Source organism: Phalacrocorax aristotelis, chromosome 6 (assembly GCF_949628215.1).
Source record: "Phalacrocorax aristotelis chromosome 6, bGulAri2.1, whole genome shotgun sequence".
NCBI classification, from domain to species: Eukaryota; Metazoa; Chordata; class Aves; order Suliformes; family Phalacrocoracidae; genus Phalacrocorax; species Phalacrocorax aristotelis.
Window position 1 is genome coordinate 40,936,199 of NC_134281.1, and position 14,106 is coordinate 40,950,304.

General features: G+C 44.5%; 1 protein-coding gene across 1 annotated transcript in view; it reads right to left on the minus strand.

The window, feature by feature from the left end:
* The window catches only part of PDE4B (phosphodiesterase 4B), a 193,499-nt gene that overhangs the window by 95,697 nt on the left and 83,696 nt on the right, over positions 1–14,106 (minus strand). The gene's annotated exons all lie outside the window — the stretch shown is intronic.

Here is a 14,106-nt window from a genome sequence, read left to right on the forward strand (position 1 = left end):
GCCTGTAGAACAGCCTCTCTGGACTCCCATATTTCTTCATTTATATCAGAAGGAAAAAAAAAATCTATTTCTGGCAAAGCCCTGACTGCAGTTTCCTGCTCTCATTTGTATAATCTCTTCCAGTGATCCTGAGACAGGGTGGGGAAAAAAGCAAGCCTTTTCCAAACTGAAGAAACATCTCCATTTTATGTTTATCCTTTGCAGGACGTACCCTCATTCACTCACCACCTTCACAGATGAATCAAAGGTTTCTGACACTGCAGAAACTCCAGTCCCAGGTCCCTCCTGCATAACCCGCTCCGCACTGTGGATGCAAGGGATGAGGTTCCCGGGGTGACACAGGTGCAGGCAGCTACAGGGGGACCCAGGTCCCTGTCCAGGTTAGGGGTTACAGACAGGAGGAAGCACGTCTCTACGCCAAAAGGCCTGGCTTATCCAGCCCACCAAACTAGAAGAAACAGCAAAGCTTTCAGAGAGTTGCAAGCTCTCTGTAAGGGGTCATCCTGCACAAACACGGGTGTGCCTTGCGTTACCCCTGTCACTCAGGGACGGGTCTGTGCTTCTGGACAGGATCCCTAGCTGCCTCTCCAGCCCTCCCTGTGCCTGGCTGGAGAGGAGCTCTGCTACAGGAAAATCCTCCAAGCAGGTACATCCGCAGCTGCAACTTCACCCAGAGCCTTTGAGCGAGAGCAGATTTGCGTGTCTCTGCATAAAATGGAATTTTACAAGATTTACATCTAAATCCCGCCGCTCGACATCAAACCCAGCACAGCTCCCTGGTGCATTGAGACGTCAGGGGGTGGGTGGTGGGAAGGCAGCCGCCACGGAGCCGCGCAGGGAGCACCTCCCGAAATAAGGGCTTTCCGCAGCGCACAGCCCGGGGCTTGGCTGCCAGCCCCCCGCCGCGCACCTGCCCCCGCCCCGGGGCCGCCGCCGGCGCTCAGCCGGGCTGCGCCTCCACCGGAGCCGGTGCTGGGGGCGCCGAGCCGGGGAGGGGACCTAGGGACAAAGGGAGGGCTGGTTAAATAGGGGAGAATTGAAAGCGCTTCCAGCAGCAACAGCGCGATGATTTGGGGAGGCTGAAAGGGGATCTGCCCGCGCATCCCTGCCAGGAAGCACCTCTGTCCGCCCGAGCGCAGGGGCAAGGAAGGGGGTTGCGCTAATGAGGCTGAGTGTGTGCTGTGCTTCCTTCTGGTTGGGAAACAAAAAGTTCAATGTCAAGAAATGCGCGGTATGTACGAGCAAATTTTCTGTTTACTGTTTTTTTTCCTCCCAGTGAAGTCTCAAGACGTTTCACCTTGACAACCAAAAGGAAGGGATTTTATCATCAGCTGAAATGAAATGCATATGCAAACATGTATAAATGAGCTTTCTATAGGTGATGTATAAACTGGCTTTACATTTCATCAGTCACAAGTGATGCATAATGTTCCCTGCCCACAGAGAGGAATGTGCCCGGAGCAGCAAGAGGGGACAGCACGGGAGCCCAGCAGCCCGGGGCACTGAGCAGGGGATCGAACAGCACAGCTTGAGGAGTCTGTCCGTAAACTGAGACCTGAAACCTGCCGGGACCACCTCACCCTGCAGTTAAGTTCAAACTGGAAAGGGGAATGAGTGTTTTATTAATTAAGATCTCAAATCCAATTTCAAAATACACAGGAAGGGGTAGACTGGCAACGTCATTACCTACTAAGTCACATCTCAACAGTTTGCACCGACCGGTCAAAGCTAAGAAAAAACCCAGACTGGAAGAACTATGTGCTTCTCTTCTGTAACCGTTAGAAGAAACATTAAACCATATTTTATTCTACTGACATTAAAAAACATTTTATAAAAATGTAGGGGCAACTTAAAATAAAAAAGTGAGTGTGCCTGTAAAGATGGAGTATGGATAATCAATATGCAAACAGTTTGTGCCTCTCATTTGCTTTGCTGCATCTCCCCTTTTGTCAATTTGTTTTGGAAGGAGCGGGTTTTACACGCAGTGGCGAATAATTTTCCTCCAAATCAGTGTAGACCACAGAATTATGCATCTTATATACGAGAAAGGCCCACAACATACATGGATGGGGATAAATATACAGATACATAGACACGTGGACATCTTCAACCCCAGCCTGCAGACTGTACTACTGGTACAACAGATAGTTGTACCAATGGCCATTTTTACATGCAGCCAGCAGAGACATAAATTCTGCTGTTACTGGCTTCAAAAAGGGAATTTACATTTTCAAAAGTTATGTTCATTATGCTGGAAATGCATGTTGGTTTGGACATAGTTGAAGACTCAGCTCGGAAGATCTTTCAGACATTTCTTAATGATGCGGGAATTTCTAGATCACTGTGCCCTCCATTTCTTTTGCGAAGTAGAGCCCAGCCTCACAGGCTTCTTGTATGCGTGCTTGGCACTTACAGTCAGGCTACCAAAACCCAGCATCACAAACCCACTGATATACCTCATATGGTTTTCATAAATGAAAAACACTGTATGTGAGAGTTAAATTAAGCAACACCCCCCATGGCGCAGGCTGAAATGTAATTTGCTGTCAAACAAGAGAAATTCAGCTCACATAATAAGCTCAACCCAAGCCTTCGGGCCATTCCCAATGGACATGCCAACATTGTGGGTTTGGGGACCAACAAACCACTGTCACCCCCAGAAAGCTCCTACCCATCGCTCTGCTGGCTTCTCATCCAATCTGCACCCAACAAGTTGAAAACTCTCACAATCTCATGGGACTCAAAGAGGTTCCTTTTTAATGTCCTCCTCTTGCCCTACATGATTCTGCCCTTTTACCTTTTCCCCAGCTCTCAGGCTGGTACATTAAAATATTACCAGGTTTAAAATGGCTGTGCCCTCCACCCCCCAAGCCTGTGAAAAAATACCAGCGTGTCTCTCTCAAATAGAAAGTCTGCCATGTTGGCCTTCAACATTATTCTCATTCTTCTTCGTGAAAAAGACAAAATTAATTCACTGCTAATTTGGTAACAGATGTTTTCGTGCGCTATTGCTTCTTTTCTATCCTACCACACTGAGATTCTGCATTTTCTCTCCCTGCTCCCATTTGTACGGTATCTCCCTTCACATTTCCAACCTTTCCCTTCATTGAGCATCCTGAACTTGATGTGGATAATTGCAGGGAACATGGCAGTAATCAAACGGTGGCTGGGTGGGAAGGATAATAAGTCATTCTTCTGTTTTTTTCTCCTGTAGCTTCTCAGACAGTTGAATAATTACCCTCCACTAAAGACCCAAATGAAAGACTAGCAATTGCAGTATCAACATGACATACATGAATATAACTTTCAGGGCTATGATCAGAACCCACTTCTACCTCACTTCTGGGTCTAAGCACCACTGAGTGCCCTGCCTCCTACTCCTACACACTTCAAAAAAGCATCAAGTTGTTAATTTTGATCTTTATCTGTTGGGTGCCACACCTATATATTTAGTATGTTTATTAATTAGAGGATAAAATGGCTCTGCAAGCCCTGCTAATGATGAGTCCTAGTCCCATTGGTCCATCCTGGCAGCCCCAAAACCTATGCTCCACCTGGGAAATGTCAAATGTTTTGTGAAAAATTGCACAGACTCTTCAAAATCGTTCCCTAGAAAACCAGCACGTAACATTTTTCCACATCTTTCAGAAAAGTTACATAATGCAGCTATTGCGCAGCTGGCCCGTTATCGTGCTGGCTTGAAACTCTCCAGGCCCTTCAGCACATCGTTACCTTTATTCCCTCAATCAACAGCAGGTTGCTGCGAAGGCTCAGGAATGCTCTCTGTCCTTGGAAGGCGCAGACACAGCAGCCTGAAAAAAATTGGCTGATATTTTGGATATCTTGAGACAAACCAGAAGCGCAGCACATTTGTAAAGATACACACATTTGATGCTATCTCTCAGATTAAAGGCCATATACTAATGCAAGAGCATATTGGGGTTTTCACCCCAGATAAATAAATAAAATTCTAAACATGTTTAGAGGAATATTTTGTCTTTCTCCTAGTTGTTAATAGTTGAATAATCAGGATAATATGCAAACAACCTAGCTTACAATTGAAAAGCACAAAAAACACTCAGAAATGAACTTCTGCTCTAATGGTGCTCCCCAGTATATTAGCTGTTTTGCAGAGCAGTATCGACCCTTTCACAAATGTTTATACTATTGGGTTTTTTTGTCACATGCCACTGCCACAGGCTGCTTCGCAGAGTACAAAGCTATCTATTGATTTGGAAAGGATGCGATTGCTTGTGCGGCAAATCAACTGCTCAGCCACGCAGAAGTATTTCATTCATTCTTTCTTTCTGGCCCACACTGATTCATAATGATGAAATACCGATTTGCAATTCTAATTTCCTTTTTTCTCTTAAATAGATTGCCCAAGGACTGACCCAAGAGCTGCAGAAACATTACCTTATCAACTCTTACGTTAAATACCAGCATTCTGGTGAATGCTCATGTAATACTCTTGTAATACTGAAAAATATACTTAAGAAATGCAATCATAAAACATATACCCATTCAAAATAATTAGCTCATCAAACATAATTTTAAGATAATCTGTTTTTCTTGTATTTTGGAATTCTATTCACCAAATAGTAAGCTATACCTGCTGTAAACTGACTTGGAACCTGCAGGTAATTTGGTGTGCCAGGAAACTACTGGCTCCAAAACCCGACTTGGATCTCACACAGACTCTTCTGAAAATGCATATGCCAAAGACCTTGCAGGAACACAAGTCTAAGATAAGCTGAGCATTGGACTGCAGAAAGTAGCAAGCATAATTGCAGGTATTGTATTCATTAGGGACAGGCTCACTGAAATCTCTTGCCAATGTAGATGATTGTTTAATTGACAACTCAACTATTCAGGGCTCGTTTTGTCCCTGCTCTGCAGCTGATGCAGTCCCCACACCTGTGCGATGGCAATGGGTGTTTAAGAGGTGCTGAATGTGAATGATGGGCTTCCTCTCATTGTCTTACACACATGTTGAACTCGGTCTGCAGAGCTCTGGATAAATACAGGTGGGAGATGGCACAAGCACTTTATGTTTTCCAGAAGTGGTATCACTAAAAATAATTTGGCAGCAGGAAACTTCAGCTTCTGGAGTGATGCTGTCAATATACCCTGAATCTCTTCTCCAGAAACACAAAAACAAAGTGCCCCCCAGGGCAATTCATCTTTTCATAACAGATACATCACCTCCATCTTTCTCACCAACACCTTCCTTCCTCTCTTCCCATAAATAAAATTGTATTTTCAAACAGGTAACGTTCAAGCCAAGCAACTTAACGTGGAAGAGGACTAATCTCAAAGCAAAGCATTCTTACAGTTATTAAGAATGGTTCTTAAGGTTATGAAGTCTTCTTACTCCAGCTCACTGGCTCTTGTCCTACTGGGGGACTTCAACCACCCCAACATCTGCTGGAAAAGAAGCACAGCGAGCTATAGGCAATCCAGGAGGCTCCTGGAATGCATTGAGGATAACTTCTTAAGCCAGGTAATAGACAGAACTACCAGAGGGGATGCACAACTGGGCCTGTTGGTCACCAATGCAAGTGAGCTAATCGGTGACGTCAAGATTGGAGGCAGCCTGGGCTGCAGTGGTCATACACTGGTGGAGTTCGCAGTCCTGAGGGATGTAGGTCAGGCAAAGAGTAAAGTCAGGACCCTGAATTTTAGGAAGCAAACTTCCAGCCCTTAAGGAGTTAGTCAAGAGGACCCCCTGGGAAACTGCCCCCAGGGACAAGGGAGCAGAACAGAGCTGGCAGATCTTTAAGGATGCTCTCCATTGAGCACAAGAGCTCTCCATACCCAGGTGTAAGAAATCTGGAAAGGAAAGCAAGAGACCCCCATGGCTGAGTTGAGATCTGCTGGTCAAACTAAAGGGCAAGGAATAAACGCACAGGCAGTGTAAGCAGGGACAGGCATCCTGGGAAGAGTATAGGGATGCTGCCCAGTTATGTAGGGATGGGGCATGGAACGCCAAGGTGCAGCTGGAGCTGAACTTGGCAAGGGATGCAAAGAATAGGAAGAAGAGCTTCTGCACATATGTCAGCCAGAAAAGGAAGGTCAAAGGAAGCATACCCACCCAATGAGCAAGACTGGCAAACTGGTAACAATGAATGAGGAGAAGGCTAAGGTACTGAACAACTTCTTTGCCTCAGTCTTCACTGGCAACCTCTCTTCCCACACCTCTTGAGTGGATAGACTGCAAGACAGGGACTGGGAGAGCAAAGTCCCTCCCACTGTAAGGGATGATCAGGTTCGTGACCATCTGAGGAACCTGAACATACATAAGCCGATAGGACCTGACGAGATGCATCCCAGAGTGCTGAGGAAATTGGCTGATGTAGTTGCCAAGCCACTCTCCATGATATTTGAAAAGTCGTGGCAGTCAGGCAAAGTCCCTGGGGACTGGAAAAAGGGAAACATTGCACCCATTTTTAAACAGGGTAGAAAGGAGGACCCTGGGAACTACCGTCCTGTCAGCCTCACCCCTGTGCCTGGGAAGATAATGGAACAGATCATCCTAGAAGCTATGCTAAGGCACATGGAGGACAGGGAGGTGATTGGAGACAGCCAGCATGGCTTCACCAAAGGCAAGTCCTGCCTGACCAACCTAGTGGCCTTCTGTGATGGAGTGACTACATCTGCGGACAAGGGAAGACCTATGGATATCATCTATCTGGACTTCTGTGAGACCTTCGGCACAGTCCCTCACATCTTTCTCTCTAAATTGGAGAGATATGGATTTGATGGGTGGACTGCTTGGTGGATGAGGAACTGGTTGGATCGTCACATCCAGAGGGTAGTGGTCAATGGCTCGATGTCCAGATGGAGATTGGTGACAAGTGGTATCCCTCAGGGGTCCATATTGGAACAAGTACTGTTTAATATCCTCATCAATGACATAGATAGTGGGATCAAGTACACCCTCAGCAAGTTAGCAGATGACACCAAGCTGAGTGGTGCAGGACATGATGACATTCAGAGGGATCTGGACAAGATGGAGAGGTGGGCCTGTGTGAACCTCATGAGGTTCAACAGGCCAAGTGCGAAGTCCTGCACCTGGGTCAGGGCAACCCCCAATATCAATACAGGCTGGGGGGTGAAGAAATTGAGAGCAGCCCTGTGGGAAACGTTTTGGGGGTACTGGTGGATGAAAAGCTGGGCACGAGCCAACAATGTGCACTTGCAGCCCAGAAGGCCAACAGTATCCTGCGCTGCATCAAAAGCAGCATGGCCAGCAAGTCAAGGGATGCGATTCTGCCCCTCTACTCTGCTCTGGCGAGACCCCACCTGGAGAGCTGCGTCCAGCTCTGGAGCCCTCAGCACAGGAAAGACATGGAACTGTTGGAGCAGGACCAGAGGAGGCCACAAAAAGGATCAGAGGGATCAAGCACCTCTTCTATGAAGAAAGGCTGAGAGAGTTGGGGTTGTTCAGCCTGGAGAAGAGAAAGCTGTGGGGAGACCTTATTGCAGCCTTCCAGTACTTAAAGGGGGACTATAGAAAAGATGGGGGCAACCTCTTTAGCAAGGCCTGATGTGACAGGACAAGGGGTAATGGTTTTAAACTAGAGGGGAGTAGATTTAGACTGGATATAAGGAAAAAATTTTTTACAATGGGTGTGGTGAGACACTGGCACAGGTTGCCCAGAGACGTGGTAGATGCCCCATCCCTGGAAACATTCAAGGTCAGGTTGGATGGGGCTCTGAGCAACCTGACCTAGTTAAAGATGTCCCTTCTCACTGCAGGGTGGTTGGACTAGATGACCTCTAAAGGTCCCTTCCAACCCAAACCATTTGATGATTCTATGGTTCATACAAAGGGGGCTAAATCCAAGAGACAGTGTTTGCCTTCAGAACAGAGCACAGCCTTTTCCCTTGGAGAAACCCCCAAACCTCTGTCCGCTGCTGCTGACCACTGTGCAGGGTGAAGTGTGCACTGGGTGCAGAGTGATGCACAGGGCATCAACTCCTGTGCTGCAGAGTGTGCATTGACATGCAGGACCCTGCTCTTACATAGTGTCACAGCTCAGAAAAGCAGCATTTACGTAAAAAATGTGTGAGATATCAACTCACTCTGCTCAAAGACAAGTGCAGCATTAAAGCAAGCAGCATGCTATATGGGATCAGACAGGGAAAGGAACAAATGACAGCTCCCATCAAAGCAATACCAAGACTCAGAAGCGCTCAGCTGCCATCATGCTATTGCATGCGTTTGGGATAACTTCATGTGGAAGCCAGCACTTCCCAACTCATCCCAGAGAGTGGTCCCTTGCCCTGCCTCATCTTCCCAGCAGGTTCAAGATGATATGGGAGGCAGAAATCAAAGAGGAGTTGCTGGGGGAAGACGTCAGAGCAGGTGAGCCACTGACAATGTGGCTAAGTGTTACAAAGTGGGTAAGTGGGAGAGAGTCAAAAAAAGCCTCTACAAGAAACAGAGGAAACTAGAAAAAGGAAAAATGCTGATACTCGATCCACCCTGCAACTTCCCAGCGAACGTTTCTGAAAAGTTTCCAACAGAAAATAACATAATGAATCAACAGCAGCAGCTGGTTTGTGAGTACTGAGTGCCACATTCTTCATAACCGTCTCCAAAGGGTCTTAGTACTGACTTAACTTGCAATTAATTAGTGGGAGCGTTTTTATCTATTTTATGTCAACAGCATATATGATGACATCTTTAGAATGCACATTTTTGGTGAGAGCACACCAAAATCTCAAAGCTGGGAATGTGCTGTATACAGAAGAAGTCCATGCACCGAACATGTTTCCATCTGGATTATATTTTGATCTACGATTTTATTGCATCTTTAGGGAGCTTTAATTTTATGTTCCACTTTGGCTACTTCCAACCTCTAAAGCTTTCGCAAACCAGTTTGTGGAAGAGCTGCTGCAGGGGATGTGAGTTCCCACCACAGCATGTGAGGTGACTAAACCGAACCCAAGCATCATTTATCTGATGGAAATAGAAACTACCACAAATTTTTTAAAATGAGCTTTATGCCTAAGGTGGAATTTATTTGCTCTCGATGCTCCACTTCTTTGGAGAAGCAGTTGCTGTATTACCTCGGTTAGGGAAGAAACACTGATGGCTGCTTTCTGGATGAAATTAAATGAAGTAACAGAGGAAAAGTGCTGTAATCCCCTACATATCAGAATAGCATCACCCGTAAGCAGACTAATAGAGATGAGGCATCTCAGAGTAGTTAGGCGGTAACATACCAAGCATCGTGAGGCTTCCCAGGCTTTCCAAGCCATGGCTCTGGGTCCCCACTCCATCGGTGGATCCATCTGGAAAAGCAGATGCTGAATGAATGCTCGACACCGGCACGCTCTTCCATCTTCCCACTCCCTGCTGCAGGCCAGGAAGAAAAGCCCCACACCAGGCTGGACGTCTTCTGGATGAGTAATAAACCCCCATAAACACAGCCCTGGGCTCTGACGTGGCCCTGGTGTTTTCAGACACAAGCATCTAAAAAGGGACCCAAATTTAGGTACCTACGTAAAGGACCGGATTTCTAGACGTGATAAAGCACAAGGACCAGGGTGGCGGGTGGGAAGGCACTTAGCAGCAACGAGCTTTACTGGCTTCCCTAGACCTCATCTACAGCACAGATTTATATGTGAAAAAAACAATTGCCTCTTTAACATAGGTCATAATATTATGACTTATAACCCTCAACACTTTTTTCTTTTTTTTTTTTTTTGGTGTCTTCAACCCTTTAAGCTGTAGTTTTTGAGAGCATTAGCTTTCATATCTCCTTGACTGAAGAAGGGGTATTTTTACATTATGGCATTTTGTGTTAAAACAAGCAGATGACAATTTCGGAGTGCAGTACTTAAGGAGCTATTTCCTGACAGGAGACGAGGGAGAGCAGCAGTTTCCTCAGGCACTCAGATTGCTCCTTTCTGCTCTCTCCCATAATGTTAACTCCCATCATGCCTTCAATTTCCTTTGAGTACAAATCCATCTGCATGAAAATATTTTAAAATATTTTCTGTTACATCTGATTTCATGACAGGGAAGAAGCCCCAGAACAGACAGGAAAATCTAATCACATTCTCCATACGTTTCCTCACTTGCAAGCAAGTGTTCTACATCCACCTCTGGCCATGGCCATGGCGATCCCAAGCAAGCCATGCGAGGAGAGGCTTCCTAATCTTTGCAAGTTAGCCCTTAGCACTTGCTTGGACATGAAATGGCCATCAGGAGCTCCTGAGAGCAGGCTGGTCCCAGCACAGCCTGTCTCCACTGTACCCCATCTCCAGGTGTCACATCCTTACAGCAGTCAAATAGAAAGTGAGAACACGAGTACTGTGTTCCTTGCAGAAACTGAGTGCAACCATTTGGGGCAGGACAGAGAGAAGGCTCTTACCTACAAGTCTAGGAACAAGGCTCTTCGTCTACCTTTAACAAATATTAAAATCCCTGATTTTCACTCTAACGAAGACAAGACAGTATCTTAAAACCTGAAAAGTGGGGAATCTTCAGTTTCTCAGACCCCTTCTGAAAACTAAAAAAAGCTAAAAAAAGCTAAGACAATATTGCAAAAGTTATGAATATTAAGATCTTATTTAATACAACATTTCCTTGGCATGTTGAAACTCCCCTTTCAATGATATATTTATGTAACAAAGAAGTAACTTATATTGACAATAGTTATTTTTTCGTATTGAAATCACTCTCATTTTAACTTCCAGCAGTAGAATAATATGCCTGTCTCTACGCATTCATCCAAGCCAGAAGATTTTGGCATGCTAAAACTGTGAAAAATCGGAACAACAATGATTTTTAAAGAATTTGAAAACAGTGAATGTGCCATCATTATACCAGAAGAGAATATTCCCCAGAGTTAGCCATACAAAATAAGTCATGCTTTGTCATTAAGTGCCTGTCACAGAGCACAGCACACTGTGAAATACGTACAGCACATGGCAATGATTTGCTCTGAACCAGGTCCAAGGCGGATGAGCTCCAGGGTGGCTTAGGCCTGCTGTGGGAACTTCTACCTCATCTCAAGCTCCTGGCACAGCTGGTTTCTGGTTTTAGATCTCCTTCACTTGGGGGCATGAAAGAAATGGTGGTGGTTTGTTCAGTACAGGACATTTTCTCCTTTTTTTGCTATATTGGCTGAGCTACAGTCTCTGTTCCTGTAAAACTGCAGACCCCTAAGCACAGGGAGCACGGAGACCTCACTCAAATCCTTCAGTGGCCAAGCAAGATGAAAACAAGAGAATATTAATGACAGTTTAACGAAGAGGTTAGTGAACATGAAGAAACATACTTGGAAGCTATACCAAGGACATAACAGCTTCATGGTCACAACATTTACTAGTTTTATAGCATCCTCATAATTTACAAATACTTGTGCTATCCCGCGGCCTTTAAACTAATGTATGTATGAGCTAGACAGATATTTAAACATCCATCTGAACACTTTCCATTGGGTTCTCCCTGCAAAGAGATCTCAAATGCAGTGCAGCAGCAACACAGATGAGCTGAAATGGGATGGAATAAAAATTATGCATTCTTTGCAAACCTGCAGTTCCCATGTATTTAGCAACAGATCGTGTCACTCACGTGACTATTACATTTTGTTCTCACTAAACACAGAGAAACATTATTCTCAAGGTACATACATCAAGAATCCATCTCCCTCATCTTCCCATCCGCCCTGGTGGGGAATCAGCTTTGCAAAACAGAAGCCATGGACATAAAGAAATGCAGATCGAAAGGACTTCTTAAAGTCATTATTATTTTTGTATTTTCTAAGTTTATTGTCAGGTTTGAACCTAATTAGAGAACAGGTATACCCAGACAGAATTTGAGGGAATATCTACTTTTCTTCCAGGCAGAGCACTTTCAAAGACAGGATCAGCTTCATATAAGCACATGTACCCATCTGTGATTTAGATGTGCCCTGAAGAGGTTTATATCACGTAGCAGTACAAAAAGTATTTGCCCAGATAACACTCCTTTTCTTGCCATTATTACCAGCAGTGGAAAAGCATCTAATTCCCAGCGTATGGCAGCCTCAGGTGATGCCAGTGTGTGTTAAAGCACCCACACACCTCTCCCGCTGTCATTGGAAGTGCCACTTCTCCCAGGGTATTAGACTCAGGATTTAACAATCCCTAAAGCATCCCTCTCTCTGAACTAAAGGAAATTTCCTAGTTTTGCCAGCAAAGACTTTGCAGGAAACCGGCGATCTCGCTTTTCAAGAGTGCAAGTTCTGCCAAAGCCTCACAGAAAACATACATCTATTTTACTGAAGTTTGGCATTATAACAACATTTTGAAAGAGAAATGACATTGCACATTATTTAATCCATACATATTAATTTCAAGTAGATAAAGCTGATTAATTTAGCTTGACCATGCAGTTCAACACTATAGGTAGAATCGTATAGTTTCTACAGACTCCAGAGCTAAAATGAGGTATTTCAGTCCTACCCAGTCCAGGACCTGGTAAGGACAGATTTGTTCTGCACAAAGTCTGCCCCTCTCGGCAGAGAGGTGTCCCTTAGAAGAGCCTTTCCCACCATCCTCAATAATGTTTTCTATGAACCGCTCTTGTCTGGCTTTCTGGATGACCTATGGTATATGATGAAAAAACACTGTTCCCAGAAGAGATTTCATGAAGAGGTTTAAGTCCTTTGAGAGACTTACTCATGCATCTCAGAATAGTCCACGTTGCAGCACGGCATCATGAGCGTATATATTTAACTGTTACACCTCACCACTTACATTCCTTACCCTCTAAATATCACTATCTCAGGAACAGGGAGAAGGCACTCACTTCCTAAACTTTCCAACTTCTGGGGAAAGAAAAAACCCCACACATAAAAACCCTTTGAACCTTGGTATCTGGACTCTTTCCAATTTGTTTGCCCCCTACTGTAATTTTCAAACTATTTTTTATTGTTCCCATTTCCCTGACAAAACCAAGTTTCATAGAAAAGGGCAAGAAATGGGTAAGCATCTCCCCTCTGCATTCCTCAGCCCAAAGCACATCAGATCTGCAAAAGGTTTTGTAGACCTGACAGTAGCGATACATAAAAAACAACAAAAATACGTCTACCCAAAATACGCTGACTTTCTTTATCTAATATGGAAAATAAAAGCGACATGTAAAAGTAGAGATGTAATATAAAATAGCAGGTGTATTATTTTAACCATAAAGGATGCTCCTGTAGCACCACGTGTTCTTTCAAGAGCACTTATGACACCTGCACAAAAGAAACCCTGCTGAGCTGGGGTGACAAAGCTTGAGACATCAGAATTAGGATGCTGACACTACACCGCTTTTTTCACACACCCAAATAGCGATTTGAGAGATACACTGCCAGTTTCAGGAAAACATGATCCCAGATGTTTTTAGAAAAAGGCTCCGCACAGGGCACCGTTACCTCCCAACACTTCTCTCTCCTGGGAGCCTGGGTATGGCATTTTCTTACAGGAAACATTTGATGCAAGGAAAGTGCAGTGCGTTTGTTTCCTTGGAAACAAACCCCTTCAACCTCCATCGCACACAATCTTAAGCAAAAGAAAACTCTGTAATTAGGCCCAAGGTCTAGCTATTTTGAACCAGCAAGATGTTAAATCACAACTATTTTATTAGCAATGGAACACAATAAAAATGCACTTGTCTCAGTTATTGGAGTAGTAAGTCTTCATATCAACCAAAACAATAAACCCATTGAATTGCGCTAAGAAATATAATTGCTTGCCCATTTAAAAGAATTTGGTAGATTTGGATTTAGCTATACTCTGCAGCCGGATTAAAAGAAAACCTTTAAGTGACAAACAAAACTGAAACAATCAAGAGGTAACATTTATTCATTTAGGAGGCTTTGAAACCTTGAATAACCATCAACGTACTGCTGTTAGTGCCTGTTGTAAATGGCATTTGGGCACAAAGGCTGAAGCACTATCAAGTACCACCACCCGCATATACCTTGTCAGTACTTTACTCAGGCTGTAGTACAAAGCACTATTGTTAGCATCAACTTTTAGCCCAGTGCTGTTTGCTCTACAATAAACTACTGTATAAAACTCAACACAATATTGCTTGATTTATCAGCTTAGCTATAG